This window comes from Nannobrachium achirus, assembly GCF_963921795.1.
Source record: "Nannobrachium achirus genome assembly, chromosome: 21".
Classification (NCBI taxonomy): Eukaryota; Metazoa; Chordata; class Actinopteri; order Myctophiformes; family Myctophidae; genus Nannobrachium; species Nannobrachium achirus.
This window is the reverse complement of record NC_137828.1, coordinates 40,079,924-40,090,314: the sequence shown is the minus strand read 5'-3', so window position 1 is coordinate 40,090,314 and position 10,391 is coordinate 40,079,924.

The following is a 10,391-nucleotide window of genomic DNA, read 5'->3' as shown; positions in this document are numbered from 1 at the left end:
CATCACACAGTCACAACTCGTCGTGGAAAACCTATCAACACGGAACACTAGCAATTAGCAAAGTTGTGTTTAAGCACTTATTTTGTCTTTAAAACGGTCTGCGACGCGTTAGCGATACACGCAGCAAAGCTGTGTGTGTGTGTGTGTGTGTGTGTGTGTGTGTGTGTGTGTGTGTGTGTGTGTGTGTGTGTGTGTGTGTGTGTGTGTGTGTGTGTGTGTGTGTGTGTGTGTGTGTGTGTGTGTCGCGCGCGCCTCCCAGCGAGAACCTGACAATGTATCCGCTCTGCGACGATCAATACACGGCCAGACAAGCATTGGAAGTCGGCGTGCCTCCCTCCCAAACGACCACTGTTTCATTGGCTTCACAGCCGAGCATATGAACTTGGAGCCGGGATGAATGAATGAGAAGACACCGCTGAGTACCGAAATTAAGTCGGGAGGTCACAACATTTCTCCAGCACCGTGGAGCCGAATTTAGTCGGTTGACGCCCCCCCCCCCCCCCCCCCCCCCCCCCCCCCCTCCTTAGGCTCCTTATAACGGTATGAATCGACCCTTAGTTGAATGTTCCCAGACTCCTAATTCTTTTATTTATTTATGGTAGGCCTACAGTATTAAAAAAAAAACTGGTTTACCTCACACCTCCGGTGCTCATAGAAGGGAATAATGTTCAGGAAAGAGAAAAGATTATGTCAAAAAGGCATAATATATCCATGTCCAGGCACTGGTGGGACCGGTGGGACAGTAGCATTGTAATATGGCAGCCTGACAGAACACCCATTGTTTGCAATCATACATAAAATAAATGAGTGTTGTTGATTGAAAATTATTTCAGAATTGAGGTTTCTGGCACGTTAGCCTTGCCTAGTATTAGTAGCCCATGCGAGATTAGCTGCTGACAGACAGACACAGGGCCGAACACGTGATCTCGTGGAGGAGATATCATCATGTTTACCGTCTGTATGTCTTTGTTTACAAGAGGGAAGTTGAGGCTCAAACAGCTGCTGACATAGCCTACTACTATCAAGGAGTCAACAGTAATACTGTATGTCAGGTTAAAGGTGCTTCTGTGCAAATACAAAGTGTAGAATAAACAACATGGCTATTGGCTATAGAAACTTTATGATCAAAGAGAAAGAAGATAGAATAAACATCGGGTGTCACCAGTGGAGTAGTGGAGGATGCAGTATGTTGTTACATTGGCCATTACGTATACTCAATTCTAAATGTGCACATCAATGAGGTTTATAAATGATGTGGAGCTACTGTAGTTCAGGCAGATGATTCAAGGCAGCGCGCTAAGCCCTGATCAGGTGACTAGTCACATGCACTCTTCGCCTGATCAGGGTGGGCTATTTAACCCATTAAAACCATTAAAGGCATCTGTGTCATTTTAGATTGGATGTAGTTGGACGTAGCGCGTGGAAGGAACACGTTATTCCAAGTTCCAACCAGTTCCTTTTCCCCTCCATCAGGCACCCCGGCTTGCCAGGGGGAGGCAGTATAGAGACCAGGATTGTTGCATGTTTTTGTGAGGGTATCTACCCCAGGGGACACGGAAAACATGCAAACTCCACACAGAAAGGCCCTCTTGCCAACCACACCTAGGGTATGGGCACTGATGACGAGGAGGAGAGAACACGCCCCCCAGCGCCCACAGCATCCCCAGCCCGTAAATGTGTTACATCAATAATGATCTGAAGAACTTCTCTGACAGTCTGAAAGTCTGAGAAACACCTTCATTAAATAAAGTGAAATTCCTAATGTTAATTGTCTACAATTAGTTTTTGTGATTCATGATCGTGATTTCATTTAAATTAAACCACTTCCTTTTGTTCCCTAATATGCTGTAATAGACTGCTTCTTACACAGTATTTTGACAAGATAGTTTTTATTTATTAGTACTACGGCCAACTCAGGAATGATCTAAGTAGGGAGCTTTAGGAATGCATTCCCTACACGGTTTTACAATACCCGTTGTACCGGAGATCTCTGTATCTGTCTGTCCTTGTCCCGTTGATGCCCATATTGGAGACCCCTGATGTATAATCAATATATGCCATATATGTAGGCATGCCTATATATGGACATAACAGTTGGATCGGCAGTTCTGGACAACTGGATCTCTATGATGTTCAATCTGGACAACCACCCTCTCTCATCGCCAATGAACTCGCCGAGTTTGAAATCGATAGGTCTCATATTATATATTTATTTTTTTCCTGTTTCTTTTTTTTTCATAAATTGATCATACTACAGTACAGTGTCACACAATATCATCTCTGCTTTTTGCTATTTTAGAAAGAAAAGTAACGGTTTGGGACGTATGAGGTTTCCACCCGAGAGTGATGATATGGTTCTGGACACCAGGATCTCCATACAAGGCCAATGCTGTTGTTTTTTTACAGGTTTTGTCCAAATCTCAAGCAAATCGGTACACAATACCTCTAGTGGTGATGTAATCAAGACATATCTGAACAGACTTTTCATATTCCATTCCTATTAACCATACGATCGGCTTCCAGAATTTTCTATGTCGTAAGCAGTGGTGGACAGTAACTGAGTAAATGTAGGCTACTTGAGTAGCCTACTGTACTACAGATTCTGAGGATTTGTACTTTACTTGAGTATGTTTTTCTTTTTGACTACTTGAGTACATTTCCAATTTTTCTCGAGTACATTGTTTTTATAGGTGTTCCCACAAGCTTTGTATTCATGGGTTTCATTTGTAGTCCTACACTGGCCATGTTGAGGACCAACACAGGTGTTCTGATTGGTGTAGATTCTGTAGAACATTGGTTCTATGCCAATCAGACAAATATTGAAACACCTGTGTTGGTCCTTAACATGGCCGTTTAGGACTACAAATGAAACCCTTGAATAAGGTTCTACAAGCAGTGCATGCAGTGCAGGTGGTTTCAGAGTAACTTCTCTGAAACATGAGTTACAAGGTCCTATACATTCATTGTGGGAAAAATACAGTAATTCATTGATGTGAAAAATAAGAAATGTACTCTTATGTTTACTTTTACTTGTACTTTAAGTATTTTTAAAAGCAAGTACTTTTTTACTCATACTTGAGTAATATTTTGACCGAGCTACTTTTACTTTTAGTGCTTGAAAAAGAAATGGAAGCACCTCAGCAACACACCATTAAGCAGCAGCCCTGTAGCTAAATCTCCTTCAGCGCTGATGCACAACGTTTTGTGCTCACATCAGTGGTTCTCAAACGTTTTCATGTCGAGGAGACGAGGGCCCACAAATTGGTATGTATTTGGCCACGGAACCCCAACTGAAAAAGGTTTTGCGGGGGATCGATAAATGCTGTATCTCATCTTAATCTCATCTCATCTCATTTGTGAGAAACTAAATATTATAAATAGATATTTCATAAATAAATATGTATTTATTCATAGGAGTTGCAAGAACAAAACGTTTCATTTTTATTTAGTGGGGTGGAAATGGGGCTTCCATAATAATTCTTTATGTGATTCTTGCATGGCTCATAGACCGAGTATATGGCTGCCTTCTTGTTCAGTGCTCTGAGCCTCATTTGCTCCTGTTTCGTCTTCCAGTCCATCAACCAGAAATCCTCTGGTGAAACGGCCCTGATCCACCGAGTGTCTCTTTTCATCAGTACGAATATCTTTCGTATTTTCATTCATTCAACAAAGATTTTGGGTAATAACATTCTAAGACAACGACTTCAAGGACATCTCTTTGTCTCTGTCGCTCTCTGACTAACCTAAAAAACACAGGCTCAGCTGTTTCCCAGCCTTTGCACCGATGTTAGCTTGTCTCACCCTTGACACTTGACCCCAACAACACGACAATCAATTGTCTGGCACACGAACCTCTGACTCTAGTGCGCGCACACACGCACACACACGCACGCACACACACACACACACACACACACACACACACACACACACACACACACACACACACACACACACAGCACCACATTTCCAATGCCTCGCCTACTTTGTCCACTCACAGTCTCACACATCATGATCGTCTGCTGACTGATAATGGGCAGGCACCGGTACTCTCCCCCCTCTCAACCTTTTACCCCCTGTCTGTTTTTGTCCCAAGGGAGAATGGTGCATCTTTCTGGTAGTTTCATTATTCACCTATTCATGACGGATGAATAGCATGCAGGTCGGCCGGTATAAGCCTGTAGCAACAACAGCACACGTTGGCCATTGTCCCTCTCCCTGTTGACAGCTCTCCATAAAGCAACGCTAGTCAGCTTTTTTTATCCCCCACCCCAGTGCGACAATTGTGTTTCAAATTTCGTCGGCTATAGAGCACGGTCAATCTTATTAGTTTACTCTTCATTGTGCACACTGCACAGTGTCGCATGCTGAAATGTCTCTAGATCTGCTATTTCTGGTCTGTTATTTTTATTTTTTTGCATAACATATACTCCTTGAGACTGCAGTAATGAACATTCTCCTGGAGAATTTAGCAACGACAGCCTTTAGGGACTTAACGGTATATTTCTTTCTCTCTTACTCCAAATAAGCCTCACGCTGGCTGTATACTTGGCACCATTAACATAACTATTCAGCTGTATGGGGTTCCCGGGTGTTATAGTCCACCCTGAGCTGTCAACCTGCTGTCACCATATTCAGGCCAATTTCACCCCTCTGTGTTGGTTGCTGGACATCAGGGTGCACCAGGGTCAGCCCTGCAAGTCATGTCAAGGAGAAATCCACTCTTCTCCCCTGGTAATAATATATTTTACCTTAAAATGAGTTCTCTCTGAACTGTCTCTCTCTCTCTCCCTCTCTCTGGGTGAGTGCAGAAATATAATGGTCCATCTCCGAATCCTGTTCAGCCCTGGGGGAATGGCTTTCAGACTGTTCTTCATTCACTCTACTGTCTTCCATTTTCCAGGACAAAAACAGGCCATAATGTAGGTGTTGTGTCGGAGGAGGTTTGGAGTGAATGAGAGCTCCGGGGCTGCTTTTGATTGGTTGCTCTCACATCTTGAATCGTGTGGGAGGAACATGAAAGGTTTTTTTGGTTCCCTTTTATGTCTACTTTTAACGGCTTCCTGTGCACGCTGTACAGGAGAGCTTCATTATAATCTTGAAAGAAATCTGTGTGCTGCATCTATCCAATTAGTGTGTCCTCCTGAATATTGAACCGTGTCACACTGCACGGCCTATAGTTTTCTCCTGATGCTTGATCAACTTTTTAAAATGCGGAGATGTCAGCATATATAATTAAGCACATCAGGTCAGTTAAAGATATTCTTTTTATGTATATTATTTACTGTTTGCTCTGAGGCATCAGAAATTAGGCCTGACAATGATTGAATGGAGGGAAATTACCTTTGCTGGGATGGGAATCCCACAATATGGAAACTACTAATAAGGAAACTACAATATGACATCCTTCAAAGGTTCGGAGCGGGTACCGTCATTAATTCAGCTGTTTGGTGCGAGATTTTGTGGCTCCCCGAACCGAACCGAAATAAATTTGTCTATAAAAGTGGAGTATGCATCGGCCCTTAGCCGAAAGCAGAAGAAGCTCTTGGGTGATTGATCCATTTTGGGACAATGCTTGTGCAAGTTCAGCCTTTTGGGCTTTGAACAGAAGTGTCCACCAAGGGCGGCTGTAGCTGAATGGGTAGAGAGGCCACCTGGGAATGGGAAGGTCGCTGGATCGACCCTCGACCTGCCAAGTGTAGCATATTCCCTGAGCAACACTTACACCCACCCCACCCACCAACCACCCACAATGGCTGCATATCTGAGCAGTCATTGGCTGAGTGAAGCTGTAAAAGCAATTTCCCATTTGCCCGGCGACCAGAAAATACTCCCTTTTCCAAAATGACGTGTTCACTCCAAACCCAGTTAAGCGGAAAACAACAACGCATCAAAAGCCTGATAACCTGTGTTTTCTGGCTGTCATCTATGCAGCGCCACTTTGCTTTCACACGCAGCTTTGTAGAACAGCGCATACTTTTCCAAGTTGAGCCTGAAGTTTCCACTGAAGCAGACAGAACGATAGAAGTCTAAAGTCTACTTTCAGTTCCTGGCTAATATTCCCTGTTGTGAGAGACGGAAAGGCAGGCAGCCTCATAATGGAAAGAGAGAGACAGACTCGATCTTGTTCTCCTTTTGTGGCTAACCGTTATTAACGTGTATTACTGGAGCTATACCGCGGTAGCAGTGCACTGACTGCCACACGGTCCCGTTCGCCTTTTATTAAGTAGCCAAGCATCATAAATGCTGCGGTGAAATGCAATGCCCTGCGACTCAACAAGTATAGGAACCTGATTCCTTCCAAGGACAATAAGCAGACCTCGGAAAATTAACACTTGCCACTATGTAGGCTAACCCTTCAAACCCAAGGGCCTTTGTGTTGCTGAAAGCCTCCCATTTCATCTCACGGCTAAGCGTTGTAATGTCGGAGGACGGGATGGCGTTGAAGGTCACCGTCAGTAGGTGGAGCTTGGTATGGTCTCTCCAAATCTAGCCAAGTAAAAGTTCATGAATGTGTGACAGTGCTTACTTTCATTAGAGGAAAGAGGCAGTGGGGAAGGATTTGTAAATTACTTTTTAGGCATCGCAGAACAGTACGATTGGTCTATTCAGCTTATTTGAAAGAGCTTCCGGGTTGAGAGAGAGAGAAGAGAGAGAGAGAGAGAGAGAGAGAGAGAGAGAGAGGATGAGAGAGAGAGAGAGAGAGAGAGAGGACATGTGAGAGACAAAGGTTTCGAAGGGGAGGGAGTTAAGAGAGAGTAGAATGCAAAGTTTTAGCAAAGATGCATAAATAAACAGATTAATGGCTGATTCATAATTCATTGTACAACCATGTTGCAAAAACAACTAGCGCTGTGAGCACTGTTGTCTCAACAGGAGTGTACCATACAGTATGGGGTCTTGCCCTATGTTCCCTCAAAACTAACACCAACCCCCAAGCCTATAACTCTAAACTGAGGGAACATAGGCTGAGGGAACAGGGGCAAGACCCCTGTCTCAACTTTGACTTTATTTCTTAAAACCTGTGATCCTTATTTTGGCGTGTCAGTAAATATAGGTGAAAATGTTCAAAGGAATCCAAAAATGTAATCATCAATTTTCAAATATATAGCAGTGAGAGCAGATCAAGAAGCTCACGACGAGAAGCTATGTAACATGCAGTGAGCTTGTACAGTAGTTAGGCTATTTTTGCTGTTCGTCATGTGATGAAGTATGTTAGGGCTCAGTGGATTCATAAACAGCAGAGAAGGAAAGGGGTTCTGGATGGTTGTGTCTGACTGAGACGGTAGAGAGAGTTGAGGAGAATACTTTTTTTTTTTGTACACTGGCTCTGGTCTAGGAATCCTGGCTTCAGACTCAGCCTGGGAAGACACATAGTTAGGGGACTAAATCAAATTAATGTGTATCCAGGCTTTTGGAGTGGATTCTGTGCAGCAAGTTTGACTCGAGAAGGCAGATGAGCTGAGGGTGGAGCCTAATTTACAGTACGGTATACTTCGGGGAGTGACATGGTCATGTGACAAAGTACAAATTATAATAGGCTTTAGTCAGCAGTTATTTGTTATTGTCATAACAATGGCCTGCCATAGACATATTTTAAAGGGAAGTGGAAGAATACACTTCCTCACAGTGACATCACATTAATTTGTTTCTTGACTAAAGATTTATATACTCTAAACCAGTGTTCTCACTCTTGTCCTAGCCATCTATTAAGGAACCTAGCAAGGAAGGGCAAACTATTACTAGGGATAGAACACATACCCGTTATACAGTCAATATCACCTTTTACCATCACGGTACACAGTACCGCAATTGCAAGCACGGGCTCAGAGATTATTTGTCCCCACAAGTAATAGGAATTCTGATCAAACAGTTCTACACATAATGTGTAAATGTGCTGTATTGTGTGATCTGTCTGTGTATTCTGTTTATGTATTTGTGTCTTGGTGGCTGCTTGGTGCAAAAGGATTTCCGCAAAGACAAATAAAGCATAAATGATCTAACCCAAGGACTAAGTTAAACTCAGGTTAGGTTAAGCCCAAGGACTAATAGGCCTGGAACATACAGTAAGGTGTGAATGTAAATATTGTTACTACCTACATTATTACAGACTGGAAATGAGAATCCTCACCAGACTGTAGTAGTGGGCCTCCTCTTTAGCAAAGTCAAGGCTTCTTGCCGTCAGACATTAATAGCCTGGCACAGAGCACTGCAGCTGCGACCCTCCGTCCTCCAGCAAACAAATTTCTTTAGCACCACCGCTAAAGCTTCATTGGCAGTCAACATGGTTTGCGTTTATGGATCACAGAACAGATGTATAGGCCTTACAGGTATGCAGACTTGGTGATTAGTTGGTGAAATGAAGAATAGCAATTCAATTGTGGTTGGCCAGAGATCTGTCTAATTAATTGCTATGAATGCAAAATTCACAAAAAGTGCAAATATTTTTGGTCAGGTGAGGTAACCGTGTGGAAAATTACTGACAAAGACCACAGGACATTTGGATTGCTGGGAGCCTATCAGTTTTCATGTGCAGAGCTACACTGCATCGAACACACAATCTTTGCTTTCTCCCTCTTTCTCCAAGAATCTGAGAGACGTGCAAATCCTGGACTGTGAATACATCCTTTAGCTTTCATCCTTGTGATTCTCATAGATGTTTTACAAACCATATACTGTAGGCTAGGAAGTAAAAAATCTTGTTAAACATTTGTGATGTAAATCCACTTCCCAGTGGAATCACATGTAAAAGGTCATCGACATCTGAACCACATCCCTGTATTTTCACATAAAATGACGATGTAAACTTTAAAGCCATGCACTTTATGAGTTGATTTCTGATCCATATGGAATCCTTTCCATGACTGCGGTGTGGCTGTACAGCTTCTGAATTCCCACTGCTAGTGGCTTAATTGGAACGTATGTGGTACAAGCTGTCCTTCCTGTGCAACATCAGAGCCAACCAACAGTGATGGAAGAAGTACACACACTGTTTTTACTTGTGTTAAAGCAGGGGTCTTCAAGGTTTTCAGGCCAAGGACCCCTTAGTTGAGAGAGAGATGAAGCGGGGGACCCCCACAACCCTTTTCAGAGATTCCACATAGTTTCATCGTTTGACAGCACGATCATAACCACTTGAGCCATCATTACCTAATAAACTTGCCCTTTTACTCTGTACTTACTCTGCTCCTTTTCCCCCCTCTACACCAAATCTCTTTGCCGAAAATAGCCGATCTACAAGCTCACAACGCCTCGCAAAAGAAAATCTGCTATTTTTGGCTACAGCTAGCTGTAGCCAAAAATAGCAGATTTTAATGTATATTCTGAGAATTCTCAGAATATACTATACATATGTATGTATGTATGTATGTATGTATGTATGTATAGATGTGTGTATATAGGCCCTATATGTGTGTGTGTGTGTGTGTGTGTGTGTGGTGTGTGTGTGTGTGTGTGTGTGTGTGTGTGTGTGTGTGTGTGTGTGTGTAAAGAAAAGTATATATATATATATATATATATATATATATATATATAATATATATATTTATATATATACTATTGTAGAAATAGGCTGTTACAAGTACAAGTTCGGTATTCAAAACTGACTTGAGTAAAATTACAAAAGTATGTATTGTCCCTAAAATATACTTAAAGTACCAAAAGTTAAACTTTCAGTATTCATTATGCAGAAGGTACCATTTCACAAGTTTTCAAATGCATGTTAAAAAAAATCCTTTTACAATATCAGATTACAGTGATACCGGTAGGCTATTTTCAAATGATATATAGGTCTGAAGTAACTAATCAAAATCTACAAAGTAACTAGTAACTAAAGTTTTAAAATAATTATAGTGGAGTAAAAGTATACAGTATTTGCCTTTGAGATGTAGTGGAGTAGAAGTAAAATTATTGGAAACTGGAATGTACTGTGAAAATACCTCAAGATTGTACTAGATATGTACTTAGTTAATTTACGCCACTGCCAACCACTGAGGGAGAAACACATTAATAGTGATTCCTAAGGAACACAAGTGCTGGCTTGGAAGACCAAAGTTCTTCCTCATAAGAGCTGGCAGGCAGCAGGCAAATGGAGCTGAGAGCTTTCCAGCCTTGCTGCCAGACACAAGTTATACTAATGAGAAAAAGGTACAACAAATAGGCCTACTATACAATCAAACCATCAATATGAATCAAATCGAGTTTCATCATTAAACATTCCAACATGAGACCCCTATGATTTGGATCATCATATGCATAGTTTCTGTGCAAAATGTTTCCCCTCTGTCTAATCTGACCAGATGTTTCAATAATGTCTTAAAAACCTCATGAATCATTAAGATATCAACTTATTTAAATATTATCTCCCCCCATTTGAATAAATAGTCTATAAT